Source organism: Malus domestica, chromosome 06, assembly GCF_042453785.1.
Source record: "Malus domestica chromosome 06, GDT2T_hap1".
NCBI classification, from domain to species: Eukaryota; Viridiplantae; Streptophyta; class Magnoliopsida; order Rosales; family Rosaceae; genus Malus; species Malus domestica.
The window spans coordinates 29,155,981-29,174,170 of NC_091666.1; the positions used below are offsets into that span (position 1 = coordinate 29,155,981).

Genomic DNA, 18,190 nt, shown 5'->3' on the forward strand with positions numbered 1-18,190 from the left:
CCGCAGCTCATGGACCGGACCTCCCTCTTCCGCCCAAATCACTCGCTCTCGACCTGGCGCAGTTCTTCACCGACCTGTGCATACGCGGGGCCTTTCATCAATCTGTACTTCCTCTCCAGCCCGACGTTGTCTTTTTCTTAGGTGACTATTTCGATGGCGATCCTCACCTTTTGGATGAAGAGTGGAGCGAATCATTGAGCCGTCTCGGACATATTTTTTCACTGAGGTTGCCATATAGATATTTAAATACCCCAGTTTATTATCTTCCTGGAAACCATGACATTGGCTATGGAAGTCTCCACTCTCACAATTAGACGATATGAAAAGGAATTTCGTAGCAAAAACTATCAATTTACAGTTGGAAAAGTGGAGTTCATTGCCATTGCTGCTCAGTATTTTGGCTTTGCAAGACCACTGAAAAAACACCCACGAGAAATACTCACGAAGAAGATAAGACTTTATATTTCTTTATATTATTTATCAATTATAAGCAGATCTGGCATCTTTCCCTCCACTTTCTTAGTTGAGCAGCAAGGAATAAACATGCAAAAGCATGGGGACACTGCTCGAAGCTGGGGTCATCCTGTAAAAGCTTCATTTCCGTCCATCATCTTGTCGAAAGAGAGAAAAGCAGTGGGAAAAGAAAAGCAAGAAAAAGGGAAAAAGAGAAGTGAGAATGGATGGGCACGACCAAAGCAAATGAGTGTGTCTGGAGGTGGAGAGATCAAAGAAAGGAACAGAAAAGAAAAAAGATCATGGTCGTTGGGAGAATATTTCAGAAAGCAGAAAAGAGGAAAGCAAAAGGGATGCACATGGGGACACTGCAAAAGCAAGGAATAAACATCCCGCCAAAATGATGTAATTTATTTTCTTTATCTTTCGGAAACATCTGTATAAACTCCATCAGAGAGTAAGATGTATAAACCCCATCAGAAGGTAATTAAAAAAAAACGGAAAAGCCCAAAATAAATGGACTGGAATGTTGTGTAGAGGGTGAAGGCCCATAAGCCCAAAACAGCTCCAACCAGGTGATCAAAAGTACGCCCAGTACTCCAAAATTATTCGGCAACCTGCCGCTATTACCACCAACCAAGTGATGAAATGTACAACCCGTACTCTAAATTTGGCAACTAGCCATTCATGCCACCAACTAGGTGATGAAATGTACAACCCGTACTCTCCTTCATGCCACCAACCAGGTGATCAAAAGTACGCCCAGTACTCCAAATTATACATGAGCATTACTCATGTCATTCATACATAAACATTCATGAGCATTACTCATGACAATCATACATAAACATTCATGACCATCATTCATGTCAACATTCATGAGCATCACTCATGTTAACATTCATGAGCATCACTCATGAAAACATCCATGAGCATCACTCATGTCAATCAACATAAACATTCATGAGCATCACTCATGTCAAACAGCATCAAAAGCTTCATTTACAAAAGCTCTAGCTTCAAAAGCTTCATTTACATAGCTCTAGCTTCAAAAGCTTCATTTACAAAGAGCCCTAGCTTCAAAAGCTTCATTTACAAAGAGCCCTAACTTCAAAAGCTTCATTTACAGAGCTCTAGCTTCAAAAGCTTCATTTACAGAGCTCTAGCTTCAAAGTTTCACTTGCAAAAGCTTCACCCACAAAGCTTCAGTGCAGGGTATACAAATATCGCCTCCGAACAATCGCCACTTCGGCCCATACATGGATTCAATTTGAAGTCTCCAGCCAACAGACTATTGACCAAAGACTTGGGGGACTACACTATACACCATATATTGGGCCTCAACTGGGCCTCATGAAAAATACTCGGGGGACTTAGCCCATTACTTATGTATGAAGGGGCGATCCCTTATTTTATAAAAGGGACTCCCTCACCATCATTAGAGAGCATCAACTCTAGCCCATCATCTATGTATTGAGGAGTGAGCCCTTATTCTATAAAAGGGACTCCCCCACCTTCAAACGCCACAAGCCGAGCCAACCAAGGCAACATAAGCCACAAGCCGAGCAGTCTCGCAGCATGTGCTACTTCTGGTTGAGCATCATTTCAGATTGAGCACCGCCTTACATCGAACATCAGTTCAAGACAACATCTAGTTACTTCGGCCCACACATGGACTGAATTTCAAGTCTCCAGCCAAAAGACTCTTGACTGAAGACTTGGGGGACTACTGTTTATACCATATTTAGGGCCTCGTATTTAGACCTCGTATAAATACTCGAGGGACTTAAATGTGATTATGTAATAAAGGAAGGGGCAAATATGTAATTAGGGGATGAGCCTTTATTCTATAAAAGGGCCTCCTCATCCTCACAAACCCTAAGCTTCCTCACAAACCCTAAGCTTCCTCACACCCCCTTAGCATGAATATGTGATTTTTATTTAATTACTTATGATTGATTGTATGCATACTTTGAATTGTTAATCACCGAGATAAAAACTATCTAATTGTCTTAATGCCTGATTACCATTAGGATCTTTAAAAAAGTAATTTGATGCAATTTTGGTCGGAAGGTTCCCTGAAATTGACGCTGGCTTCTTGTGATTAATAATTGTAATTTCACTTAGGATGAACACCACGTCTTAAGGATTGCATGGTTTTTCAAAGGGTTTTCATAAAGCATAATGAATCTTTCATGTTCAGATTTGATCTGAATGTCCGGACGGGTTGCAAGTTAGATATACGTTCTATGTTGGAGGTTCTAAGTAGAATATAAATTAGGAAAACCTAACCTTCAAAGTGGCATGTGTAGATTGAAACACCCTAACCCCCTTTTATATTTTAAAAATGGTTTAGTTCTTAAATGGTGAGCCATGTGGGGCCCACCTTATGATTTTTTTTATGTTTCCCGATCTCCCTTTCTCTTCTCTCAGTTCTCTCTTCTCCCTCACCTTTCCCGCAACTCTCTCTCCCTCACTCTCTCGGCTCTCTCTATCTCAACCCCTCGGAGAGTTTTTCTTACCAACAAACATCACCATCGTCTTTATCTCGTCGCTACGAACTCAACCATAGCATTGGCATCTTGAAAATCGAACCACGAAGCCCCGTACACAAGCTCCGGCGAGCATCGCCCCTTTCGAGGCCATTTCCAGCCAAACCACGGCGAGTTGGCCGGGGTGGAAGTTTTCGGCGAGTCCGACGGCTTTCGAGGCATTTTTCGACCAAACCACGGCGAGTTAGACATCGTGTGAGGTACCATTCTCTTCCGCTCTTCCAGGGCTACAACTTTCGTTTTTATCTCGCTTGATTTCGTTGAGTAGTGACAAAGTTATGGCCGTTTAAAGTGGGGTGGTTTTCCGGCCGAATCTCCGGCCTTCTTCCTCGGCAACCAGGCCTTTCAGGCCATTAGAACCCCCCGGGCCTTAGCCAATTGGGCTAGCCCAGTAACCCAGCCCGCACCCTTTTATTTTTAAGTTATTTTGTTTTCAAAACCCAAAGGCCTCGGGCCTTAATTGTTGAAGGGGCCTTGGGCCGGTTTAATTCAAAGGGCTTAAAGCCCTGTTTGTTTTTGTGAGGCCTTAGGCTTTGTGGTGTGTGTGTGTGTTTGCAGCCATGTGTGTGTGTGTTTGGGCTTAGACCCAAACCCCATTTCTTCACCCTAAACCCTTTTAACCCAAAAAGCCTTAGAATTCCAAAACCCAATAAATCCTAATCCTATTTAACCTAAACCCTAATCCGGATTTCAATCCTAAAACCCATTAGACCTAAATTGACCGTTGATCCCCGGTCAACATTGACTTTAGGGATGACTTTTCGGGTTTTCGTCCGGGACCCTTCTTAGGGTAATTCGACGTTCTGAATCCGTTTCCAATGTTCGTTTTCCCAAATTCAATTTCTATTATATAGTTTTATTTATTGGACTATTTAATGTGCTTAGGGGCAATTATTGTGACATTTCCGTCTTCGCTAGTGGCGCAGCTTTTGGCAACTAAGTACTGTGAGTGGACCCCTTCTAAAATTACATGATTTTATAGTAATTGCATAAATGATTAGCATGCCTACGAATTTTGTGAATTGATTTATATCAATCCTGTTTACTGAATTTATTGATTTCGTCTCGTGTTTTGGTGAGAAAATAATTGTTAGCTTATATTGAGCTATATTTTAATATATATCATATTTTCTATAAAAATCATGAACTGGTAAACTATCTGATAGATGACGATAGGATGCTAGAACATGTTTTTGAACCCCTCTTTATAGTGTAGACAATGATCGGTAACCTATGCTATGAAGTGGTTATTTAAGAGAGGCGAAACTATTTGTGCGTACCTAGTGGACACTATGCCGCCTGGGGCGAGGAACTGGTGTTGGCATTTAGGCCGGGAGAAATAATCCCTAGCAAAAGGCTGAGGGACACGGTGACAGGCATTGGGCCGGGAGTGAGTTATCTCTGGCTACGGGCACAGAGACTGAGGTGCAGGCATTGGGCCGGGAGTTATATTTATTCGGTGATCTATCTAGCAACACAGTGCGCTTACGAGACGTTTATTGTTTTGATTTCTGCGATGAGTTTCCGCGATATGACTTTTGAGATATTTTTGGCATGCTAGGATTTTGTTAAATCCATCATTTATTATGCTAGTAGTTTTCATTATATAAACTTTGGGGGTTAGTATGTTGATAACTGTTTTATTATTATTATATATATAAACTTGGTCCACTCACCTTTGTTTTGCGCCCCCATTCAGGACTTAGGATCAAGGCACCTAATCCCGGCGTCAAGGCACTTCCGCAGCAGCATTTTCGGATCCTCTCGATGTAGGACTCACTCCTCTATTCATTAAATTTTATCTTAATTCTTTTTAGCGATTAGGTTTAGTTGTATGCTCTGAGCACGTTCCTAAATTGTTAATTCATTGTATTTTTAAATTTCTAACCCTTATTTATTTCTTATTCTTAGCTTTTGTATCAATTAATGGCTTTCGTCACCCTCGGGTGTTGGCCAGCACGTGTCTATCCTGGTATTCGGGGAATATCAGGGTCGGGGCGTGTCTGTAGATCATAAGTAATTGGTAAAAGTTCATAGGATTGCTAGGTGATGGTGGAATCCTAGTGCTTTTTTTTTTAATTTGATTTATCCCAAAACTGTTTTCTTTTCCTTCTAGTTTTTAATATTGCAGATTGTCTTATTTTTATTAATTAAATTCGTTTTTAATTTAAGTAGGTTATAAAATCAATCATCTCAATTTCTACTTTACAATAATTAATTGGAATTTGGTTTGTTTCGAATTATTTAATAATCCCTGTGGAGAACGACCTTGCGAGATCCGTTTATACTACAACAACCTTGTGATTCTTGCAAGTATAATAGGAGTTTTTAACCTGTTCACATGAGTAGTAAAATCCCTATCAAGAAAATGACATGCAAAATGATGAGCAAATTTTATAACACTTTCCTGTTCAGCCTCAGGAATACACATGCGAATAATCTGGTCTGGGCAATACTTATATAGGTATGTCTCATCCCAGAAATAATGCTTTACATCAGATAAAAACTTCTTTTTCTGCTGAAACGTTAAATCTGGATGCACTACACCTTTAACCAAGTAGTTAACAATATCAGCAAACCAAGGTGTACTGATTTGGACCGCAAATAACTGTTCATCTGGAAAACTCTCACATAATGGTAAGGATTCCTCTTCGGAAGCTGTAGGAATAATTAATCTAGATAAATGGTCAGCCACCACATTTTCACTACCCTTTTTATCTCTGATTTCCAAGTCAAACTCTTGCAATAAAAGAATCCAACGAATCAATCGAGGCTTAGCATCTTTTTTAGACAACAAATACTTTAAAGCTGCATGATCTGTATAAACAATCACTTTAGCCCCAACTAAATACGAACAAAATTTTTCCAGTGCAAAAACAACAACCAAAAATTATTTCTCTGTGGTTGCATAGTTTAGTTGTGCATCATTGAGGGTTCGACTAGCATAATAAATAACTTGGGGAAGCTTATCTTTCTGCTATCCAAGAACTGCTCCTATTGCATATTCTGAAGCGTCACACATTAATTCAAACGGTAAGCTCCAATTAGGGGCTGCAATAATGGGTGTTGTAGTGAAGAGTGTCTTTAATTTCTTGAAGGCCTCCAAACAAGCCTCATCAAAAACGAAAGGAGCATCTTTAGCCAATAAATTACACATTGGTCAGCTAATCTTGGAGAAATCCTTGATGAACCGTCGACAAAACTTGGCATGACCAAGAAAAGATCGAACACTCTTAACAGTTGTCGGAGGTGGCAACTTTGTAATCACATCAATTTTAGCCTTATCAACCTCAATACCCCTGTTAGAAATCAAGTGGCCTAAGACAATCCCTTGCTTAACCATGAAATGACATTTTTCCCAATTTAAAACCAGGTTGGTCCTAGTGCATCTTTCAAGAACTAGAGATAAATTCTGCGAACATTGGTCAAAAGAATCCCCAAAAATAAAAAAGTCATCCATAAATACCTTAACCACATGTTCAACTAACCCGGTAAATGTGAAATGTGGCAGGGGCATTGCACAAATCAAAAGGCATTCTTGGATATGAAAATGTCCCAAAAGGACATGTAAAGGTTGTCTTCTCTTGATCCTCAGGTGCAACTGGAATCTGGTTGTACCCTGAATAGCCATCCAAGAAACAATAGAAAGCACGATCAGCCAACCTTTCCAATATTTGATCAGTGAATGGCAATGGAAAATGATCTTTCTTAGTACCCGCATTGATCTTTCTATAATCAACACACATATGCCACCCAGTAGTCAAGCGAGTAGGCATAAGTTCATTATTATCATTCTTTACAACTGTAATACCAGAACTCTTTGGCACCACTTGAGTTGGACTAATCCACTTACCATCTGAAATGGGGTAGATCATCCCAGCATCTAAAAGCTTCATAACTTCATTATGAACAACTTCTTTCATAATTGGATTCAAACGATGTTGAGCGTCAATGGCCGACTTTACTCCATCTTCCATCAAAATTTTGTGCATACAAATTGTAAGGCTGATCCCTTTAATGTCTGTTATAGTCCAACCAATTGCATCTTGATAACTCATTGAAATGCGCAACAATTTATCTTCTTCTGTTGATGATAAATCAGCAGCAATAATAACTGGCAGCGAAGAATCTGCACCCAAATAAGCATATTTCAAGTGTTCTGGAAGAACTTTTAACTCCATTTTAGGTGGCTATACCTTTGAAGGCTGCAACAGTTTTTTGGGTTCCCTAAACTCTAAAAAACGTGCCTCCAACCGGGGGAGGGGTTGAAAATGAACACTTTCCAAAGCTGAAACATACTCAGAAACCTCTTCATCTTCTACATTTTTATTCTTAAACCCATGCAACACATTTAACAATGGATCAGATGTCAAACGTGGCATAATTTCAGCTTGTAATAAGCTGTCAAGCACATCATGCATACAATCTTGCACATCACCTGTTTATTGTGCAATATAGCTTGTCAAGGATATGCAGGTCGAGCAGTTAGAAATAGAGGAACTTTCTTGCCAATTGTAATGCCAGCAGCCTCTTCCATGTCCAAGTCTTCTCTTCTCACCCCGTGAGGCAGTTCCCAGTCGAAACAATAAAGAAGATTCGCTAGCGCAAGTTCAATCAGCTTCACACCAAAGTTGATACCAGGACAACCCCTCATTCCGGCACCAAATGGTAAAAGTTCAAAATGGTTTCCTTTGTAGTCAACTGAGCTGTCCATGGATCTCTCAGGCAAGAATTCTTTTGGATTCTCCCAACATTTCAGGTCATTTCCTATCATTTTTGCATGCACAAACACCATTGTGTTGGCAGGAATTTCGTACCCTTCAATTGTGCAAATCTCTAAGGTTTCTCTTGGAACTAGTAATGGTGCCGATGGATGTAGTCTAAAACTCTTCTTCAAGACCAACTTTAGGTACACGAGTTTAGACAGATCAGTTTCTTCCACCTTTCGTTTTCCCTTCAAAACTTCTCTCACCTCGTCTTGTGCTTTCCTCAATATTCGGGGATTCCTAATCAATTCAACCATTGTCCATACCAGTGTGGCTGCGGAAGTATCAGTCCCTGCAATAAACATGTCCTGCAAGAAAAGATTTCACAATTATTATCTTTCTCCCAAGCTGGCTAAATTAATTCTATAAAACCATACTAACAGTAGTCTTAAGTTCAACTTGTCACACAACTATTGGACTCCAAAAGCCTAATTTGTTTGGCAATGAGCTAACAATGTATATCAAGCTACCAAAATATTGTTGAAGTATCAAAAAAAGAAAAAGAAAATCATAATAACAATAAAGTAACATATATTCAAATGCAAGAAGAAAGAAAATGCAACATACGATTAGAACACCCTTAATTTGGTCCTTAGTGAGGGCGATTGTTTGATTTGGATCTTTCTGAACTCGAAAGAGTACATCAACAAGATCTTCATATTCCGGTTTAAGCCTTTTCGGATCAAGGTGTTCCTCAATCACTCTGTCGTAGAGATTGTCCAAGCCTTTAAAACACTTTTCTGACTTTTGATCAGGGCCATTGAAGTTTGTTTAGCCAACTTATCCACGGTAGGAAGTCTGACATGCAAAATCTTCCCAACAGGGCCCTTGTCTCTTCAAGCAACTCAGGAATCTTGCTCTTTCCAATCTCTCCCCCATCATCATACTTTTTACCAAATGCTGAACAACACAAAACATTGTTTGTCAAGAAAAGTGTGAGTTCACTGATATTGACCGGACTTTTAAAATATTCGATAGATTCTAGCATAAGTCCGACCTCTTCATCCCTCACAGATTGAAACATTTTAATCCTATTTGCACTAAGCAGTTTCAAGATCACAATCTTCTTTACCTCCCTCCAATACTCTTCATAGGGAGAAATTATCAGATCAGCAGAGTCATAACTAAGCTTCTTTGGAGTATACAAGGCCGGCCTACTTGAAAAAGCGAGGTCGTGAGTTTTGAAGATCTCTTTTGCAATATGAGACGAGGAGACCACTAAAGTGGATACTGAGCCTAGTTGTAAAAACATGAGATCTCCATATTTGGCAGCTAGGCGCTCAAGGGTGTGATGGAGTAAGCTGCCATTGGAGAGCTTGTGAAGGTTGCCAATGAGAGGCATCCTCCTAAGACCAGGAGGCAGCCTCCTTGCTTGAGAAGCATTACTTTTCCTTTTGTGTTTAACCAAGAGCAAGAAAATAAAGGGTATGAGGAAAACAAAGAGTAGGAGTTGTGAAACCATGGCTAATTTTCAGAGGATGGAAAGAGGGATACGAGTTATTTGTAGTTTTCAACCAGCAATATAAGTCATTAGCTGCGTCATTGCCCCAAGCGCAAAGATGAGTTATAAGTAGTTAAATGTAGATAGATGGCACATGGCACAACTTATTTCCCTGTTGGCCCTTGTTTAGATGGCACATCGCACAACTTATTTTCCTGTCGGCCCTTGAACTTTAACCTAATCCGTCTGTTCTTGTTCTACCTAAGTAGGAGGGACTCGATGCAAAGGTGGGATGATTTTTGGCATGTATTCATCTAAGGTTTCTCTTGGAACTAGTAATGGCATCGGTAGATGTAGTCTAAAGCTCTCATTCAAGACCAACTTTAGGTACACGAGTTCGGACATATCACTTTCTTCAACCTTCCGTTTTCCCTTCAAAACTTCTCTCACCTCGTCTTGTGCTTTCCTCAATGCGCGGGGATTCTAAATCAATTCAGCCATTGTCTATACCAGTGTGGCTGAGGAAGTATTAGTCCCTGCAAAAAACATGTCCTGCAAGAAAAGATTTCACAATTATTATTCGTCTCCCAAGCTGTTGAAAGACGTCACTCAGTGAATAGGATACAAGTTGCATCTGCAACTCCAACTACTCACATGTTGAGTTGCAGCTGCCACTGTGCATCATTTTTCCCTAGTTTCAAGATTTATGTTCACTTAGAGAACTTGTAACTAGAATTAGTCTTGCTTTATCTTTCTTGTAACTTGAAATTAAGTGTAGTTGGTTTAAGTAGTGGTCTTTTCAATGGCATGTTGCTGCTGTTTGTCCATTGGCTTTCAGCCTTGTTCGGTCTTTCTACAAGAGCCCTCACTTGTAAATGAAACTTATGAATGAATATACAAACAAACCATGACACGCCCCGACCCAATATCTCTAAATATAGGGGTAGGCACGTGCTAGCCGACACCTGAGGGTGACGAAGCCATTTTAGCCATGCATGCAAATAAAAGATGTAATTAGAAAGAGAAAGAGATACACTAGTACAGAATCATGTTCAGAGCATACAACTAATCAAGAATAAAGTGAAAGAATTATAATAGAAAGGTACAAACCGAGGGGTGGGTCCTACAATGAGAAGGCTCGAAGATATCCATGCGGAAGTGCTCTGACTTCAGGATCGTGTGTTTCGAATCTAAATCATGATGGGGAGCAAAACAGAAAAGGTGAGTGGACCAAAGTTTATAATAATACTAGTAATAAGAAAACCATTTTATTTATGAACATACTAACCCCTTGTTTTGAAACCATAGATAATACTACATATAGCAAGTTTTCTGAAAACTCTAGCATGCCATGAAATCGTTCATAAAACAAGTACAAGTAAAACCATGCTAAAAAACATGAGATCTCCAAGCTGGCCTCAAGGCGAAGAAGAACGTATCTTAGCCCTGGTTTGGGATTGAGGTGATTTTAAAAAAAATGGGTATGAAAAAAAGTTGGGAGGGTTTTTGGTGTTTGGTAAACTCTCAAAATCAGCTTTATTTCAAAGTTTTGGATGAAAATAAGCCCAAAACCTAAAGCTGCAAATAACAACTTCCAAAAACCAGCTTATTTCAAAAACACGGATGAACAATAAATCTTTAATGAATTTTTCAATAACCCCAAAATTGCCCTCGCCTTCCTCACACTTTCACTCTCGCAAAACCCTTGCAAAACCAGACCTGAAACTTCAATCCCAACTCAAGCCTTCAGGTCTTCTCCCCTACTTGGTTTAGTCACTGCCCCCCAAAAGCCCTTCCTCTCCTTAGACCTCAATCTCCTCCATTGCTCTTCCAAAAGCTCGCAGCTTGATTTGGCCGTCAATGGCAACCTCCCAGACCTCCAATGGGACGACCTTGAGGCATGCTTTCGAAACTGTCCTTTCCTTCTTCATCCTTATCCTGATCGACATTCTCGCATTTTCGATCTGGCTCTTCTCTGTGAGCTCTTCGATCACTATCTTTTCTCCACTTTAAGTAGATCTATCGCTTATTGATGTCAAAATCCGGTGTTGCTCATTTGGCAGCCTAGAAAATGCAGGAAAAGGCATCAGTGTTGAAATTATTTATCCATTGATATACATATATATGGATATTATTGTGCAAATCATACAACTTTACAATTGATTATCTACTCTTGTGAATTATCGAACCGAATGGTGTTTCATATCAGTTTACCTTTGTTTTAATCTATGAATTGTTGTGTTTTAACTGTTGTAACTTTGAGTATTTATTATTCGTAATTACATTTCTCAGTAATCAAAAGGAGAGTAACTTGTATTTGTATCGTATTCATGCCTAAGTTATTTTTGTAGATTTTGGTTATCCTCCTCCAATTTCTTGATAGTGTTCAATTGCCTCTTTCTTCAGGAAGTTAAGGGTTCTATATTTTCTTAATATGTTTTATCGTTGCTATATTTTCTTACTATGTCACGCTTGTTGTATCCATGGCTTGTATGATTCACTTGTTTTGGTTTTTAAATTTGTTGAGGGTCTCACAGATTGAACACATAATTGATCTCAATGCCTCTCATATTACAATGGCTCTTCATAACTACATACGGAGGTATTCTGAACGTGATCGTCATTTTGATGACCCTAGGAACTTTTGTGAATAGAGCTATAGTAGTGATGATGATGATGAAGAATACCAAAATTATCAAGTTGAAGGATCACATGAGATAGAAGCACTAAGAAATAGAATAGCGGCAAGTTTGATGAATGCATCGAATTAGACTACTTTCAAGTACATTAACAATATTGTACTAATGAATCCTAGCTATTAGTCTAAAATATTTTAATTGAAGTAGTTTGTCATACTAATTAAGATTTAAGATAAAATTTATAAATATTTTTCTTTTAAAAATAAAGTATATTTAGTAATTCACCTTTATTTGTTAAGAAAATTAAATTAAGAGCACATCTAGTATTATACCTTTTTTGGTCATTTCACATAGTCACAGCTGTTTTACATAAAAGTTTACCAAACACTATAATACTGCTTTTTTTTTTTTTTTTTTTTTCCAAAAGCACTTTTACAAAAAAATTTACCAAACATTCTGCTGCTTTATTTCACAACTGCTTATTCTCACAGCATAGCAGAATCAGTTTTTTTTTTTCAAAGCATAGCAATACCAAACCAGCCCTTATACCTCACTTGAAACTATGCCTCATTCTTTTTCAAATCCTTATTCATCTTATTCTCAACAAAAGAGATTGAAAAACCAAAATTTGCTCATATGGTTGCATTCAAAACAAATTTGCATGGAAACTCATTTAATAATTCCTACTGATAATATTGTTTGTACCATACTTGACCAATCCCGAAACTACCGAGCACCAGCCAACGCTATACTGTCAAGGACCCAGAAGAGTTCCCCTCCGACCAGGAGGCCAATCACTACTCGACACGTGTCAAGATTAGAAGCCAATCAGAGCGCAGCACGTGTCGACATCAAGAACCAATCATAACATGACACATGTCAATGTGACAAAGCTACAAGTTTTTCTATAAATAGGGGTCATTCCCCCACAATATGGCCTAATGCCATTTTGTGTTAAATCATTCACAAGAACTCACTAAATTGAGAGCTTGATCCTTTGTACTTGTGTAAGCCCTTCACTACTAATAAGAACTCCTCTACTCCGTGGACGTAGCCAATCTGGGTGAACCACGTACATCCTGTGTTTGCTTCTCTGTCTCTATTCATTTACGTACTTATCCTCACTAGTGACGGAAGCAACCAAGCGAAGGTCACAAAACCTGACACTTTCTGTTGTACCAAAGTCTTCGCTGATTTTGTGCATCAACATTTGGCGCCGTCTGTGGGAAGCGACACTTATTCCTACTCTCTTCAGCTGTGTCAAGCTGGTTTCTATCATTCGTACACTTTCTTTTGATCTGGCATCCCTCTCCAGCATGGGAAGCGAAGGAAGCCACAGCACACAGAATGACACCCCCTTGCACATAGTGCGAAACAACGAAAGAAGGAAGGAAAACGAGTTCTTCTTCAAGCTAAAGTCGATGAGTTGGAAGCTCAGAACAACAAGATAGCAATGAGGAATGAGGTCCTCCAGGAGCAATATGAGAAGCTCTTCGAGACACTTCACGAAGCTAGGCAAGCTCAGACACGCGAGCTTGTTGCCCCCGTGGAAGTCAACCATCAACTGGGTGCCCTCCAACATGGAGGGTCACATGCATTCGACATAGATATCCCTGATAGGGAACAAATTACCCCTCGATTTGATAATCAACATGAGGCTTCTCTTAACCCAGTTACTTCGACCCGAACCATGAGAAGCGGAGGGAGACACCTCTTTGCTGAAGGGGCAGAAGGATCGAAAGCCGTCTTTCGCGATTGTCGGGATTTCCTGAAGCAACGTCGAGAGAATTCCATCCATATAAGCTCAAAGATCAATGACCCAAGGATTTCTGAGAGACTCGGTCCCCTACCACGGCCCGAGCCGGCCACCAACTTGGGGAAGGGGCAACAAGTCCTAGAGAGACATGAGGGTACAGGGGACTCAGAGGTGTTCCGACAGACATACCCTGGAAGCCAGTACAGCGAGTCCAGGGAAAAATCACATGCCCTTAATCAAACCTTCCTAATTCCAAGAGGAGATGGAGATTTACAAAAGAAAGCTCCAGTGGCACATAACTCCGCTCAGGACCCCCTTGTCCTACAACTTCTTGAGGAAGTAAACAAGTTGAAGGCTGAACGTCAGGCTGAAATACCTGACTGGAACCAACCCAGGCCTGGCCCTCTTACAAGGAGGATCCTCAACACCCCCCTTCAAGCAAAGACAAAGCAGAAGCTTGGCTTGCAACTTTATACTGGGAAAGAGGACCCGATTGAGCACCTTAACCTCTTTGAGTCCACCATGGCATACCGGATGCACACCGACGAAGAGCGATGTCTTCTCTTCCCCTCCACCCACTCTGGCGGAGCTCTAAATTGGTATTGTCGTCTTACACCTGAGACGGTAGACTCATTTGAGGAATTGAGGAAACTATTTGTTTCCCAACACATTTTCCAAACCGATCGCTTGCACTCTGCAGATGACCTGTACACTATCCGCCAGAAGCCAGACGAGTCATTACGTATGTATGCTGGCCGCTTCAGCCATGAATACTCCCGGTGTGCCGAGACAGACGACAAGACTGCCCTCAAAGCCTTCACGGCAGGCCTACGTGATTGTTTCTTTAAATACATGATCAATGCCAATACTTGGAAGACTTACTCTGAGGTGATGGCGCAGGCTTATAACCATGCCTCCGCCGAGGCAAAGACATATCAGGAGAAACCCCCTACAACCATCCTTTATCAACAAGTGGGAGGTGGAAGCCAGACTCACCTAAATGAGAAGACCTCGACTTTCCAAACAGCAGTGGCACTTCCCCATGCCGTGCATAATGCTTCACCGAATCAACAGACATATCAATTTCAAGGCAAGAGGAAGGATTTCCATCCTCACCACTCTCCTTCCAGTAAAAAGAGTAAGGGACACTATCCCGATAACCAAGGGTATCACCACAATAACGCTCGCCCCCAGGCAGTCAATGCAGTGGGTCAAACCCGCGTCAAGATACCCCCTACCCCAAGGTATGAGACATACACGCCCTTGAATGCCACATGCGCGGCCATTTACCCCAGCATAGCTCACCTGATACCAAAGCCAAAGCCGAGGCACCCAGATTACACGCCCCCGAATAACGCGGGCATGTTTTGTTGCTACCATGAGCATAACGGCCATGATAGCGAGAAATGTATCATCCTCCGTGATCGTATTGAAGCTTTGGCACGAGAAGGAAAAATTGATCAATTCCTCCTTCACCCTCAAAGGGATAACCGTAACCAACGCCAGGTGAATGTCATATATTCCATAAGCGGCGGCACACCCATATCTGAATCTTCCAATAGGGCCATGAAAAACAGTGAACGAATTCTGAGGCCTGGTCACCAAGTGTTTCACGTGGAAGACATCAGGGGAGGGAAGTATCAAAAGCCTAACTGGGATCCGATATGTTTCTACCCTGAGGAAGAAAAAGGCATCATCTACCCTCATAACGACCCATTGATCGTGGAGGCTCACATAGCCAACTTTGATGTTCGACGAATCCTCGTAGACACAGGGGCTTCGGTCAATATCATGTTTGCCGAAGCTTTCAGGGCACTCAGTGTAGCTGAACACTTGCTCGATCGCTCGATTTCTCCTCTGATAAGCTTCTCCGGTGATATCGTGCAACCCTTAGGGAGCATACATTTACCCTTTACTATTGGTACAGGCCCTTACACGGCTACCATTACCACTAACTTCCTAGTGGTTGACTGCCCAACGGCATACAATGTCATCTTTGGGCGCACAGGCATCAATGATCTCAAGGCTATGGTATCCACGCATATGCTGTTGATGAAATTTCCAACCCCCCATGGCAACGGCTACATCAGAGGAGATCAGCTTACTGCACGATCATGTTACAACACTTCAGTTAAGCAACAACACTTGCCCGGACCCAAGGAAACCCTGTCTGTACATGACCAAGTCACAAAGACCAGCCTAGATGAAGCGAACTTGGATCTTCCTGATAGCAACAATCAACCCGACGATCCTCGAGATGACTCTTTCACCCAGCAAGCCCAACCTGCTGAAGAGTTGGAGAAGGTACCTATCTCAAGAGATTATCCAGATCGCATGGTGAAGATTGGCACCACATTGTCACCACCCCTTCGGTTAGCATTGATATCTTTTTTGAAATAGAACACTGAAGTCTTCGCCTGGTCATACGAGGACATGCCAGGCATCTCTCCCGATGTCATCTGTCATCGTTTGAGTATTGACCCCAAGATCAAGCCGGTGAGACAGAAGCGAAGATCTTATGACGCTGAACGATACGAGGCAATGAAAGCAGAAGTTGAAAAACTCAAAGGCATAGGCTTTGTCCGCGAAGTCAATTACCCGACATGGGTAGCAAATGTGGTCCTTGTTAGGAAAAATCCGACCAAAGAAAGTCTTTCGCTTCAAAAGGTCTTGTGGAGGATGTGTGTTGACTACACCGACCTAAACAAAGGGTGTCCGAAAGATAGTTTCCCTCTTCCTCTTATTGACAGGCTTATAGACTCTACGGCAGGGTGTGAGCTCTTGAGCTTTATGGACGCTTATTCAGGATACAACCAAATCCTCATGAACCCCTCAGACCAAGAACACACGGCCTTCACTACTGACAGGGGACTATATTGCTATAAAGTCATGCCTTTCGGCCTAAAGAATGCAGGAGCAACTTATCAGAGACTGGTCAATTCAATGTTCGCCGAACAAATTGGGAAGAACATGGAAGTTTACGTTGATGATATGCTAGTCAAAAGCAAACATGCTGACCAACACATCACCAACCTATCTGAAACTTTCACCATTCTAAAGAGGTATCGAATGAGGTTGAACCCCAACAAATGTGCCTTCGGCGTGGGCTCTGGCAAATTCTTAGGCTTCATGATTAGCCAACGAGGCATTGAAGCTAACCCTGAAAAGATCAAAGCAATCCTCGACATGAAAGAGCCAATAACTTCAAAAGACATCCAAAGCCTTACTGGCAAGGTGGCAGCCTTAACCAGATTCATCTCTAAGGCCACAGACAGATGTGCTCCTTTCTTCAAAGCACTCAAGGGAAATAAGAAGTACATTACATGGACGGAGGAATGTGCCAAGGCATTCAGGAACCTCAAAGAGTACATGAGTAAAGCCCCTCTGCTCTCCAAACCAGAAGTTGGTGACACTCTCATCATCTATCTATCGGTTTCGGCTTCAGCAGTCAGTTCTGTTCTTATTCGAATGGACAGTGGTGTCGAACGGCCCGTCTACTACGCTAGCAAGGCCCTACAAGATGCGGAGACACGATACTCCAACATTGAGAAATTAGCTCTAGCATTGGTCATGTCTGCTCGGAAACTTCGCCCTTATTTCCAAGCACACGCCATCATCGTGCTTACCAATCACCCTCTTCGACAGATACTCCAGAGTCCTGACACGTCTGGACGAATGATCAAATGGGCGATAGCATTGGGTGAGTTTGACATCTCCTACCAACCAAAACCAGCCGAAAAAGGCCAAGCAGTAGCAGATTTCATCGCCGACTTCACATATCCTGTTGACATTGCTTCTACACCTGAAGCAGTAGCTTTATTACCATCGGAAGCTCAGAAGATAGAACCAACAACCCCAGCATGGAGTCTGTATGTTGATGGCTCATCCAACCAACAGGGCTGTGGAGCGGGACTAGTCTTGACTACGCCCGACAAAGTAGCAATGGAGTATGCTCTTCGTTTCAAATTCAAGGCATCAAACAATGAGGCCGAGTATGAAGCCCTTCTAGCAGGATTACGTTTGGCCAAACACCTCGGGGTTAAACAAATTGATATTTTCAGTGACTCCCAATTAGTGGTCAACCAGGTTACCAACAACTTTGATGCTAAGGACAGCTCCATGGCAGCATATCTTGCGCAAACACAACTTTTGCTCAAACACTTCCACTACCAGATCACCCAAGTTCCTCGAGCGGCAAACAGTCATGCAGACGCCCTGGCTCGCCTCGCCTCAGCTGTGGAAGACAAGATTGGAAGAAAAATTCATGTCGAACTGTTGGCAACACCAAGCACCATGGCCGCAGAAGTATGCAACTTACAACAGGGGGATAGTTGGATCACCCCGATCTATAATTTCCTTGCTCATGGCACCCTCCCAAATGATAAAGTCCAGGCTAAGCAAATTCGATACAAGTCTACCCGCTACCTGATCATCAATGATCAACTCTATAAGCGAGGTTTTAGCCTGCCATACTTAAGGTGTCTTACGCCTGCCGAGGCGGAAATCGTCCTTCGGGAAATACATGAGGGAGTCTGTGGAGATCATGCTGGATCTCGGTCCCTAGCACACAAGACTTTTCGCCA

The 18,190-nt window shown here is 41.7% G+C and overlaps 1 long non-coding RNA gene across 1 annotated transcript; it reads left to right on the forward strand.

Moving 5' to 3' along the window:
• The first annotated feature begins 2,888 nt into the window (after positions 1 to 2,888).
• On the forward strand, positions 2,889 to 4,892 carry LOC139197216 (uncharacterized). The gene is made up of 3 exons (XR_011582374.1): positions 2,889 to 3,205; positions 3,891 to 3,950; positions 4,705 to 4,892. It is a non-coding gene; the product is annotated as an uncharacterized lncRNA (long non-coding RNA).
• The last annotated feature ends 13,298 nt before the right edge of the window (positions 4,893 to 18,190 follow it).